This window comes from Caretta caretta, chromosome 6, assembly GCF_965140235.1.
Source record: "Caretta caretta isolate rCarCar2 chromosome 6, rCarCar1.hap1, whole genome shotgun sequence".
NCBI classification, from domain to species: domain Eukaryota; kingdom Metazoa; phylum Chordata; order Testudines; family Cheloniidae; genus Caretta; species Caretta caretta.
Window position 1 is genome coordinate 50,039,622 of NC_134211.1, and position 14,001 is coordinate 50,053,622.

At 41.6% G+C, this 14,001-nt stretch overlaps 1 protein-coding gene across 3 annotated transcripts in view; it reads right to left on the reverse strand.

The window, feature by feature from the left end:
- APIP (APAF1 interacting protein) overlaps positions 1–14,001 on the reverse strand; it is a 98,524-nt gene that overhangs the window by 9,460 nt on the left and 75,063 nt on the right. For 2 of the 3 annotated variants that reach the window (XR_012668923.1, XR_012668924.1), the window contains one exon: positions 8,785–8,991. The gene's annotated coding sequence lies outside the window, so the exon portion shown is untranslated. Of the gene's footprint in view, positions 1–8,784; positions 8,992–14,001 lie in introns of those variants that run through there. The other variant, XR_012668925.1, reaches the window with a different exon arrangement.

The following is a 14,001-nucleotide window of genomic DNA, read 5'->3' on the forward strand; positions in this document are numbered from 1 at the left end:
CAGCTCTTTGACTTGTGCTTTCACAGTTTCTGCTGCCTTGCTTATTTGGAGAGATTTTTCTAAAATCTCCTTCAAAAGCAATCTCTCTTAACACATTTTCTTTAATACCACAAACGATTCTATCTCTGACCAGAGACTCTGTCAGCTCACCAAAGTCACATGTTTTACTGAATTTCCTTAATTCCGAGACATATTCCTCTATAGTGACATCAGTTTTTTTGCATGCATGTAAAGATTTTGTCTCTCTCAAAGATTGCATGCCACAAAGGAATGAAATGTCCCTCAAATTTAGTCAATATTTTAGTTAACTTCATGCTTTCACCTTCTTCAAACTTAAAGTTGTTATAAATATCCAATGCTTTCTCCCCAACAACATGCAAAAAGATTGATTTCACTTTATCATTTTTTTAGGGCTGTCAAGCGATTAAAAAAAATTAACTGTGATTAATCACACATTTAAAAAAATCTTGATTAATTGCAAGATTAATTGCACTGTTAAACAATAATAGAATACCTTTTAATTAAATATTTTTGGATGTTTTCTACATTTTCAAATATATTGATTTCAATTACCACACAGAATACAAAGTGTACAGTGCTCACTTTATTTTTATTACAAATATTTGCACTGTAAAAAACAAAAGAAATAGTATTTTTCAATTCACCTAATATAAGTACTGTAGTGCAATCCCTTTATCATGAAAGTTGAACTTACAAATGTAGAATTATGGACCAAAAAAACCTGCATTCAAAAATAAAACAAACAATGTAAAACTTTAGAGCTTACAAGTCCACCCAATCCTACTTCAGCCAATCACTCAGACAGATAAGTTTGGTTACAACTTGCAGGAGATGCTGCTGCCCACTTCTTGTTTACAATATCACTTGAAAGTGAGAATAGGCGTTCGCATGGCACTGTTGTAGCAAGATATTTATGTGCCAGATGCCAGATTCATATGCCCCTTCATGCTTCGACCACCATTCCAGAGTAAGTGCTTCCATGCTGATGACACTCGTTAAAATGTGTTAATTAAATTTGTGACTGAATCCTTGGGGGAGATTTGTATGTCTCCTGTTCTGTTTTACCCACATTCTGCCATATATTTCATGTTATAGCTGTCTCAGATAACTCAGCACATGTTCATTTTAAGAACACTTTTACAGCAGATTTGACAAAATGCAAAGAAGGTACCAATGTCAGATTTCTAAAAATAGCTACAGCACTTGACCCAAAGTGCCGTCCAAAATCTGAGCAGGACGAGGTGTGGAGCATGCTTTCAGAAGTCTTAAAAGAGCAACATTCAGATGTGGAAACTACAGAACCCAAACCACCAAAAACGAAAATCAACCTTCTGCTGGTGGCATCTGACTCAAATGTTTAAAATGAACATGCATCAGTCCGCTCTGCTTTGGATCGTTATCGAGCAGAACCCGTCATCAGCATGGACGCATGTCTTCTGGAATGGTGGTTAAAGCATGAAGGGACAAATGAACCTTTAGCACATATGGCATGTAACTATCTTGGGACACTGGCTACAACAGTGCCATGCGAACGCCTGTTCTCACTTTCAGGTGATACTGTAAATAAGAAGCAGGCAGCAGTATCTCCCATAAACATAAACAAACTTGTTTGTCTTAGTGATTGGCTGAACAATAAGTAGCACTGAGCGGACTTGTAGGCACTAAAGTTTTACATTGTTTTGTTTTTGAGTGCAGTTATGCAACAACAACAAAAATCTGCATTTCTAAGTTACACTTTGACAATAAAGAGATTTCAGAGTAGCAGCCGTGTTAATCTGTATTCGCAAAAAGAAAAGGAGTACTTGTGGCACCTTAGAGACTAACCGATTTATTTGAGCATAAGCTTTTGTGAGCTACAGCTCACTTCATCGGATGCATAAAGTGGAAAATGCAGTGAGGATGTTTTATACACACAGACCATGAAAAAATGGGTGTTTATCACTTCAAAAGGTTTTCTCTCCCCCCATCCCACTCTCCTGCTGGTAATAGCTTATCTAAAGTGATCACTCTCCTTACAATGTGTATGATAATCAAGGCGGGCCATTTCCAGCACAAATCCAGGGTTTGAACAAGAACGTCTGAGGAACAGTGGGGCGGGGGTGGGGGGGTAGGAAAAACCAAGGGGAAATAGGTTACCTTGCATAATGACTTAACCATTCCCAGTCTCTATTCAAGCCTAAGTTAATTGTATCCAATTTGCAAATGAATTCCAATTCAGCAGTCTCTCGTTGGAGTCTGGTTTTGAAGTTTTTCTGCTGCAATATCGCAACTTTCATGTCTGTAATCGTGTGACCAGAGAGATTGAAGTGCTCTCCGACTGGTTTATGAATGTTATAATTCTTGACATCTGATTTGTGTCCATTTATTCTTTTACGTAGAAACTGTCCAGTTTGACCTATGTACATGGCAGAGGGGCATTGCTTGCACATGATGGCATATACGTAAAAGAATAAATGGACACAAATCAGATGTCAAGAATTATAACATTCATAAACGAGTCGGAGAACACTTCAATCTCTCTGGTCACGCGATTACAGACATGACAGTTGCGATATTACAACAGAAAAACTTTCCACTCCTGAATGCCAGCCCTGCACTTGTGACACCCGCTAAACCCATCCAGCTATCCGCTGGGGTCATGACACCCAGTTCAGAAAAACTGAACCCGGAAAATATCTAGATGAATTGATGTACTCCCGTAAGACTTCTGTGTACCCTGGAAGACCTCTGTGTACTCCCAGGGGTATGCATAGCCCTGGTTGAGAACCACTGGCTTAAGAGATATACTGATTGTTGCAGCTTTATGTCAATGTAACTTGCATCAACCAAAGTTTGTAGCATAGACATGACCTCAGTATGGATAGGGACTTGACAGATTTAACAGTTTTAATGGAACTATTAATGATCCATTAACTAAAGCATTCATCAAAGAGGCTTTGGCTTAATGAGGATTTGAACCCATGAGAAGCCTCTAAAGAAAACAGGCTGTCCAAAGGAGGCTTCAATGGAATCATGCTGAAACAACTGAACTCTCCACTACTTCACTTGTTTAAGATCCCGCTCCACCCGATGGATTTTCTTCATAAATCCTTGAAACCCCATGAAAATAATCTGCTTTCATTTTTCATTACCAGCACAGAGCTCAGCTGAGATTCACGGAAACATTTCCTCAGGCTCAAGAATCTTCCAAGGGAACAGAGATCAAGCGAGGAGGCTTTTTATGTTGAAACCAATGACACTTGGCAGCTTCAAATGCTTGGAGTTTTATGGTTCACAGCAGATTGTCAGCTACTGTATATTTGCCAGAAGCTGGGAATGGCAACAAGGGACGGATCACTCAATGATTGCCTGTTCTGTTCATTCCCTACGGGGCACCTGGCATTGGCCACTGTTGGAAGTCAGGATACTGAGTAGATGGACCACTGATCTGACCCAGTATGGCTGTTCTTATGTTATGTTCTTATGTTCTTATTGTCATAGGCCATTGAAACCAATAAAGCTATGACCATTTACACCAGCTGAGGACCTGCCTCACCAATTTTATGGTCAGAAGGGACCATTATCATCTAGTCTGACTTCCTATTTAACATAGGCCATAGAATTTCACCAACTGTTTCCTGCATCAAGTCCATAAAGCTGGTTGAGCTACAGCATGTCTTTTAGGAATACATCCGATCTTGATTTAAATACTTCATTTGAATCCCAAACTCAAAGTGAAACTCACCAGGTGCAAGGACTCATTAAAGTTTTCAATTCCTCCCTCCCCCCAAGTCTTCAAAGGTCCAAGCATAGCAGTGACTCCTCCTCAGGAAAAGAAGGAATGGGTGTGTCTGTCAGCTTCAGAGACTCATAACTGCTACTCTTTCAGTTGTTCAGAGAGGTCTACTGGAGACTGCCATAGACTGAGTCAGCTGCCTTTGCAGCATACCTTGCCTCTGCTGGGATTAAGGAATAATATCTCTGCAGTGTGGATGTTTTAAAACATATTTTTACGTATTTCAACATGTTACAGTTTTTTGTCAGCTGTCCTGCACTTAAACTGAATTTACTGTCTGTCATCTGAGCCTGGGGAGTTATCCTGTGCTACATGTGGAGGTAACAGTTCCCTCTGGGTATAGTAGTTAAAACAATATTTTTGTGTATGTGTTTAGACAAGGACTAAGAACTTCCAAATCAATGTATGGATCGTGAAATGGATTAGCATGTAAATCATTACACACACAATAAAAAGACTCTTTAATCTGGAGAACCATAGGAACAGCCTGGTGAACACTTCTGACAACCACTTCAGCTCACAAGAAGAAGCTTTTCACTGTAATCATATTTATTAAGTGACATAATGTTATATTCCAGAGGTGTCGTGCAAAATAAATTATTATGAAAGGCTGGAGGCTCATAGGGATATGATTTCAGTGCAAGCCCATGATCTTACAGTGATTTTTAAACAAAAACTTTTTTTTCCAACAAGGTGGAGGAAGTGTTCCTGGGAAAGGTAACTTTGCTAAGTAATTAACCAAATTATACTGTCATTAGATTCTTTTCTGATTTTTTTAGTGTTGTCACCTAATGCTGTCCCATTGTTAATCATCCATTCCCCAAATTTATTTGACTGCTTATTTCATCTGTTGGAATTCTTTGAAAATATTATTAATTGTGGAGAGAGCAAATTTAGGAGATATTGTACAGTAAGGGCAAAAACCTCTTCTCACCTGACCCCATTCAAGTCATCTGGAAAGGCTGGTGACATCGGAAAGTAGCAAGGCAATACCGAATCCTATATAAAACTTCTGAAACTCAACACTCATAGATCTCAGGTGATTTACAGAGGAAGGTAGGTATCATTATCCCATTTTACAGATGTGGAAACTAGGGCACAGGGAGGTGAAACACAACTTACTGAAGGGACAGTGGCAAAGCTGGGAATAGAGACCAGGCCCACTAAGCACTGGAGCATATAGGCTCAATTTACCTCAGAGGGCGAAGACTGGATGACACCAAACTCAGAACCTGGTAGGGGCTGCTTGTCCTGTTTCCTCCGAGGAGCCTCCACAGCTGGGAAATTGTAAGATACATCTTATTTTTTTCCCAGCATGACAATGGAGCCTCATAACCATCTTGATGCAGTTCTGCATCTTGCCTCTCTTGATGCACTTATCCATCATCAATCCCTTATCTTTCCATTTCCACATATGGGGTGAGATACTTGCTCCAGCCCCTTTATGCTGTGTAAAAGGGCAGGAGCAGTATAAAAGGGTTCTAAAAGCCCTAATTCTGGCTATGAGAGGAATCCTCCAACATCAGCACTTGGAGCACCTCGGGATCTGGAGGGCACAAAGGTAGCTAAAAACCACCATAGACTCCCCCCTCCTCCTGAGCTGCAAGTTTGGTGCTGCACCTTTTAGAAGTGCCAGCTAGAATCTTGCCCACGACTTCTAATATGCTGTGAAATGAGTTTTGTTGTCTTGGTCCAGTTTCCTGTGGAGAAGAGCCCAATCCACAAAGAACGCTACCACAGTTGGCACTCCTTGACTAGCTCAGCAGAGACGTCACGGGCATAATGAGGCCATGGAATCTGGACTGTTCTTGCATCTATGGCGGTGATTCCTCCAGGCAGGATGAGGCACTATTATACCTTTAAAGACATAACCCTACACTGGGGGAACATGAAACACAATGCTGCAGCTGGAGTTCTGCAGTGTGCACTCCCCCACAAGCTTTGCCACTTTACTGGTTAGCGTAGGGGTGTGTCAAACCCTGACTCCACTTCTTCACACTACTTCCTTCCTCCTTTGGGGTGGGTAGGAACCCTAGCAGTTCTTGCAAAGAAAGCAGTTGCTTTCAAGGACTGTTGCTTGCCCTCTGCAGCTAACCCCTTGTGTCACCTTTCAGGGGCTAGGCAGGTTTAGGTTTACACCTCATTAGGCAGGTTTAGGTTTACAAACCATAACCAAAACCTGAGGCTGTTCAGATAAAGTTTGGAGTAAAGGGATGATTGGACAAAAGGTTCTGTTTTTGTCCTACCTCTGTTAAGAATCCATTACTTGTCTCCTGCATATGAAGAGACGAGACACCTGTGGAGTGCATGCTCTATTTTCAATTACCCCCAAAAACCAATATCAAAGAGCTAGAAGGAACAAGATGGTCATGCCATCACACATACACTGCAGACTGTGTTATTTATACTCTCCCATGCCATGCATCACCAATCAGAGGCAATTACATCTGTCTGATATCAATGTTCTCATACAAAACCTGAGTTCAACATATTGGAATAATCTTACTACACAAAACAATTACAAATCCAGATGATTAGCCTGTTAGTCATGCCAGATTATTTCAGAATTCATGCATAAAACATTACAGTACATCCAGATTGAAATCTGAAATTGATGTAGCTGATAGGAAAGTGCATTCTACCCAGATACACATGGAATGTTCAGCAGCAGGCAAGCACCCCAGTGAGGCTAATTGCTACCCTTTCCCATCTCTTTTCTGGTGATTTAGATGATGCTTTCAAGGGGAATTGGTTACAAAAGAAGATTGGCAGTATGGAATGCAGGAGGTTTCCTCTGTTTAGTCTTAAAAGAGAGATAGCAAGGGTGGGCACTGTAAAATTTCCCTACCCATGTAGTGCCATCTTACTTCTAGGTCATGGAGTCATTTGCACCTTAGTCTCTCTGTTGATGTTGGCAAGAAGGCCACCAGATAAGACCAATTTCAAGGAGATAGTGTGTCAACTATCTATATTGTCTGGAAGTGTATTATGACTATGTACAGCCAACTACACGTAAGGTTGGCAATACAACACGTAAGGGGATATCTGCCCATATGTGTCTGAGGTGTGTAAAACATCAAAAAGGGAAAGGCTTTATTTAGGGTGTTTCCAACAGGTACAAATAGGAGTATGGAGATTAAATTAAGGCAAGGAAAACGATGAAGGGTGAATATTGGGAATGACTTCCAGACAGTGAAATCTATTATATCAGCTCTTCTCAAATTCTGGTAGGTGTACTGCTGGTGGTACATGGGCTACAATCATATTGCACGCAGGCTGGTTTACACTATATTCCAGGGATTGGCAACCTTTGGCACGCGGCCCATCAGGAAAATCTGCTGGCGGGCCAGGACAGTTTGTTTACCTGCAGCGTCCACAGGTTCGGCCGATCGTAGCTCCCACTTGCCACAGTTCATCGTTCCAGGCTAATGGGGGCTGCGGGAAGCGATGCAGGCCAAGGGATGTGCTGGCCACCACTTCCCGCAGCCCCCATTGGCCTGGAACGGTGAACCGCGGCTAGTGTGCCAAAGGTTACAGATCCCTGCTATATTATCAGCCATTATAACTGCAAGAATTGAAATTACGGGGGTGGTATGCCTAGGTTATGAGTTTTAGATGTTGCACACTAGGTCTTAAAGTCTGAGAATTGCCAAGAAAAGTAAAGGAGACCCCATTATTAGAGACAAATAGGCAATTGCAGATTCCACTAAGGTCAATGGGAGCTGTGATTACTAAGCGCCTCTGAAAATCAGGTTGGAAAAAGCACTAGCAAATATAGTGTAAGTAACAATCTCGCACTAGCAGAGTAACAGACTAGATATGACTTAATAGGTTTTTCCCATCTCTACAATATATGGTCATGAATGAACATGTTCACTTGATTTTCTGGTTTTCTGAATTGGCCTGTGGTCAACCCACTTGACAACAATCTCTAGTCCCTCATCTATCAAAGAGCTTGCTTGAAAAAGCAAAGAAACCATGAGCAGAATGGATAATCGCAACACTCGTAACATCTAGGTTATATCAAAGACAATTTCCCCTCACATTTATGTCATGTTTTAAGGCAACTGGCTAATCAGCTTATTAAAATGGGAACTTCGGTGAGTCACTGGAATCCTTTATTGAATCTTGGGTGTTGATAACCAACACTGGCAGTAATTCACCGGTTTCATACACAGCTGTCTGCCTTGTCAGGGAAAGGGTTCTTAGATTTTGAAAATGTTGCAGATTTTTTCCTGTGCACTGACTGATTACAGTCTACATACTGTAGTGCTGAATGCAAGAAAGGAACCAGCTAGAAGAAAAACCTCTCTTTTGCTATGTTAGTGTTGTGTAAAACCTGGAGATTTCATCCTATTAATTATCAGAGGGGTAGCCATGTTAGACTCCTTGCTGTTTTTGTGGATACAGACTGGTGGCACCTTAAAGACTAACAGATTTATTTGGGCTTAAGCTTTCATGGGTAAAAAACCCACTTCTTCGTGCATCAGAAGAAGTGGGTTTTTTACCCACGAAAGTTTATGCCCAAATAAATCTGTTAGTCTTTAAGTTGCCACCAGACTCCTCATCCCATTAATGTGGAAATCATGGCATCTAGAAATGGTGTTAGTGCCGAACACTTATTTTAACTCCATGGAGGCAGCATTTCCTCTGTGGGTAACAATAACTGTGTATCTTGTTGAGTCCCTACTTTGCAGTTCCCTAGACAGTGGTTTGCACAGAACAATGACTTCTCTTTCTGGAAAGAGACACTGGATTCATTGTGTGTGTAATGTTCTTGGTGCCTGATCTAAAAACCATTGCCATCAATAAGAGTTTTGCCACTGACTTCAGTGGGAGCAGGATCCAGCCCATAATCTCTTATTTACTAGAACATCTTGCTGCTGCTATCCACAGGGTAAATTTTCATAGTCAAAGTAGGTGGATTTATGAAAACATAGAAGCCATCCTATATATAGACAGAGACACATATTTAGTACAGACACCAATCACCACACATTTTTGTTTACTTAGTATTTGAAAAAATGTTCATCAGAGTTAATCTGAAATTGTTTGTGTGTTCAGGTAATGTGAGAAAAATTTGCTTGACTGACACCAGATGAGATTCTAGTATTGGCTTCTTACCCTTGCTTGTGTGTTTTCTTCTGTTTATCCTTTTACTTTTGCTGTCTCTCTCTCTCCTTTTGCTTCAGTGACTAAAGAGAGGACAGAAAAATTTCAGTCAGTATAGTATATAATATAATTGATGTCCAAATTAACTACTATGCAATTTTTAGATATCTGCGCAGCCATTTAGTTCTACACTGTTACTGTCAAAATAAAGCCCCTAATGTAAACATAATTCATGCAATCAGGAATGAACATGAGAAAGGCACTATTTAACTGCTCTAAAGCATATGCATGTCATTGAATGTCAAGATGAAGTGAAAAGGAAAGTGAAGGTGACTGTTTACCCCTCCTGCTGGCTGCACAGTAGGCTTGATTTCATTCTTCTCAAAGCATCCCAACTGTCAAGTCTAGCCTTGCATCTTTGCAGTGATGGGGATTAAACAGCTTCCCTTAGCAGCTTGTTTTATTGTCCGATTACACTTAGAGGTTTATGTTTTACAGTATTTAATCAAACTATCCCTTTCTTTAGCTTAAAATTATACCTTCTTGCTCTATTCCTGTTACCTAGTGAATGCTACTGCCACTTCTTTCCACATTACAACGACCACCTTCTCCCTGTGTAACACTTTGCTATGTATGTTCTGGTAACCCGTTACCATTGGTCTTCAATTGTCATTTTCCTAAGCTAAATTCTACGGGTAGTCACACACGTGCCAATCCAGAGTAACTCCTGTGACTAGCCTAAGTTCAGATTCTGACCCAACATCTTGTAACCTCTTCTAACAGGTTATTTTTTTCATGAGATATCTCACAGTGAGCTTCACAACCCACCCACCATCACTACACACACATACCAGGACAAGTGGGTAGAATAGCTGTGTGAATCCAGCACACTTTGAAGTCAATGAGAGTTTTGTCTGAGTTTACAGATCTGAAGACGGGAGGCCAAAACCAAACTAACAGAAAACAAACAAACAGTCCCCTTTAAGAAGGCGTCCAAATCAACCCCAGCCAGCAGAGTTCCTAGTTCTCTAATTGTTCTAGGAGACAGACAGGTTTTCTCCCTTTCCCTTAAGCATTAGGTCAGGGAAGGAGCAGCTTAATCTAGTTCATAAGGTCCCTGCCTCAGAGCCTTGAGTCAAACCAATCAAATTATAATCAGAAAACAGTTTTTAAGACTCAGGCCAGACTAGTGTCCTAGGGCCTGCAACCCATAGCAGCCAGCATGGCCTCTAGTCCCTTCTTGCTCAGCTTCCTTTTCCAGACAGGGGCTGGGTGCACCTTCATTGCACCCAGGCTGTTTTGGCCATAAGATGTCCCTTAAAGGGGTAATATGGTCCACCACAGTAAGTAAACTGCAGCATCAGGCCCTTTACCAATTAGGGCAAGTTTACTGAGGTTTCACAGGCATGAAAGAGGTGCAAAGGTGATATCTAATTCCTATGGGCTAGATTGTCCCCTGGTCTTATTCATACAAAGGAGTGAGGAAGAGTCAGTCTTCCCACATCTCCTCTTTGGCCAAATAGGGTCCAGGAGTGGTGCACAGTGTCAGGTCATCGTCTCTACAGGCTCCCTCCTACAAACCAGTGGAGAGACTGAAGGGCAAGAAAAGGTGATGAGCCTTCATTGTGCCCCTCCCAATGCCTGACTGGCAAATGGAGCAGGGTCAGTGGAAATGGGGAAGTGAGCTGCCCTCTTTTGAGAGATACAGTAAGTTACTTCTTTCCAGGAGAAAAGAGGAACAGGGAAGGAAATATCACTCAGACTCAGTTCCTTCACAGGGCTCCTTCTGAGATCCAGCAGCTACAAACAACCCCTTGCTCAACAACCCCTTTTGGTCTAGCCCTATATATGCAGCATAGAATCATAGAATATCAGGGTTGGAAGGGACCTCAGGAGGTCATCTAGTCCAACCCCCTGCTCAAAAGCAGGACCAATCCCCAATTAAATCATCCCACCCAGGGCTTTGTCAAGCCTGACCTTAAAAACTTCTAAGGAAGGAGATTCTACCACCTCTCTAGGTAACGCATTCCAGTGTTTCACCACCCTCCTAGTGAAAAAGTTTTTCCTAATATCCAACCTAAACCTCCCCCACTGCAACTTGAGACCATTACTCCTTGTCCTGTCCTCTTCTACCACTGAGAATAGTCTAGAATCATCCTCTCTGGAACCACCTCTCAGGTAGTTGAAAGCAGCTATCAAATCCCCCCTCTTTCTTCTCTTCTGCAGACTAAACAATCCCAGTTCCCTCAGCCTCTCCTCATAAGTCATGTGTTCCAGACCCCTAATCATTTTTGTTGCCCTTCGCTGGACTCTCTCCAATTTATCCACATCCCAAAACTGGACACAGTACTCCAGATGAGGCCTCACCAATGTCGAATAGAGGGGGACGATCACGTCCCTCGATCTGCTCGCTATGCCCCTACTTATACATTCCAAAATGCCATTGGCCTTCTTGGCAACAAGGGCACACTGCTGACTCATATCCAGCTTCTCGTACACTGTCACCCCTAGGTCCTTTTCCGCAGAACTGCTGCCTAGCCATTCGGTCCCTAGTCTGTAGCTGTGCATTGGGTTCTTCCGTCCTAAGTGCAGGACCCTGCACTTATCCTTATTGAACCTCATCAGATTTCTTTTGGCCCAATCCTCCAATTTGTCTAGGTCCCTCTGTATCCTATCCCTGCCCTCCAGCGTATCTACCACTTCTCCCAGTGTAGTATCATCCGCAAATTTGCTGAGAGTGCAATCCACACCATCCTCCAGATCATTTATGAAGATATTGAACAAAACTGGCCCCAGGACCGACCCCTGGGGCACTCCACTTGACACCGGCTGCCAACTAGACATGGAGCCATTGATCACTACCCGTTGAGCCCGACAATCTAGCCAACTTTCTACCCACCTTATAGTGCATTCATCCAGCCCATACTTCTTTAACTTGCTGACAAGAATACTGTGGGAGACCGTGTCAAAAGCTTTGCTAAAGTCAAGAAACAATACATCTACTGCTTTCCCTTCATCCACAGAACCAGTAATCTCATCATAGAAGGCGATTAGATTAGTCAGGCATGACCTTCCCTTGGTGAATCCATGCTGACTGTTCCTGATCACTTTCCTCTCATGTAAGTGCTTCAGGATTGATTCTTTGAGGACCTGCTCCATGATTTTTCCAGGGACTGAGGTGAGGCTGACTGGCCTGTAGTTCCCAGGATCCTCCTTCTTCCCTTTTTTAAAGATTGGCACTACATTAGCCTTTTTCCAGTCATCTGGGACTTCCCCCATTTGCCACAGCAAAGGCTGTGGCTCTTTGCTTTGGCTCTATATTACCTGAAAGATGTTGAGCTATCTCAACTGCAGCATGTTACCCTAGGCCACGTAGTAAAAATATTCATTATTCTATAGCTGCCCTCCGTTGCAGCTAAACAGGCAGCTGCACTGATGATGCATTGCAACGGGAGAAGCAGCACTAGAAGAGTTAAGTCTCTTATGTTAACACAGAATTTATCAGAGCAATTATCCCATTTACCATTTACAACAAAAGCATAAATCATAACCATGAACTGGATCATTATCAGTATGTCAGAAAGCAGCCATGTGCCTGTACATGCTAATAGTTTTCCAGAGAAAGGCTGTTGCCTTCCCTGTAGTATACAGAATTATCTATCAGTGCAGTCCAGCATGGATGTTCTGAAATTCTTACTCCTATTTTCCCAAGGTCAGTACTGCTTGTTATGCTTTTATTAGCTGGATTTAGACAATAAACTGAAAGTGGAAGGTTTCATTCCTTGCCATTACTGGATTTGCATGCAAACAATTTCTGAATAGATCCTGCTTCTGGCAGACAGGGTGGTACATTACTGACCAATGGGTGTGTCTTTGTACCTCTTTGGGGTGTGTTATGTTGATTCCTCTTATGAAATGTTATGTTGATATCTGGGGTGTTAAGTACACAGGAATCTATTTACTGTACAAGATTAGACAGCTGGTATGTATCTGGCAGGGACCAACATCTGATACTTCAGTGGAAGGAGAATCGCCCACCCCACAAGCAACTCTTCCATTGCACAATGTTATACAACAGCAAGAAATCTTTCTTGTCCCGTGAACTGAATTTATAATTTGCCAGGACATGTGAAATGTGAGAAATACAGCATAGGTGATGTCATGTTTTACATTCCCGCATCTCTCTCTCAAGTATAGTTTCCTGAAGCTGATACTGAGATAGACGGAGAGTCCCTACCTCACACTGAACGTAATATCTTACTTCACAAGTATCCCATTGAAATCAATGGACTGACTTGCTGTATAAGGTGCTACTCAGCATGAGTGAAGCTATCACACTCTGGTCTGCCATATTGATCTGTTACAATGCAATGGGTTAGCAATATTGTTAAGCATATTGATATCTAAGCAACCAGAACTCAGAAGAGGTTGTTACAGCATCTACACATCTGTAATTGCCTGGTGGAAGATGCTATTCTGTATGCGTGCTGTACAGCTCAGAAGGAATGCCATAGCAATGAGTGTCACTAAACTGTTATATGTAGATATCTAGCTGTGATTCTCATGGTGAAGGTTTAAACAACACATCTTCCATGAGGATTAGTATCTCAGCCCTTTTTGGGTATAGTAAATTTACAGGGATTATCATTGTAGTCTCTTTAAACTATAACCAATTCTCGCTTTTCTATTTTATTATATAGAATTATTTTCTTTTACATTCTGCACTAGTAAAGATGAAGTTAAACCTTTATGAAAGAGGACACATATAACCAAAGAACTAGATAGCTCAGGGTGTGGATAATGGGTTATGAAGCTATCAACCAGTTCCAATTTGGGGCCAGCTGATTGTGAAAATCATTATCATTTCATAATGCATGTGAAATAGTTTTACAGTTTGGGATTGAAGGAGTAGAGTGACTGAATTGCCCATTTAGCCCTAAGGGTTAGACCTGTTAGCAGGATAGGAAAATTGTTGCTCCTGCTAGGTGTTCCTTCCTGTGCATGTGGCCTTAAACTAAAGAAGGAAAAGATAAAAAATAAACGTTCGTCTTTTTAAAAGGTAACCTGTATCTTTTATAGATAATATGCTGTAA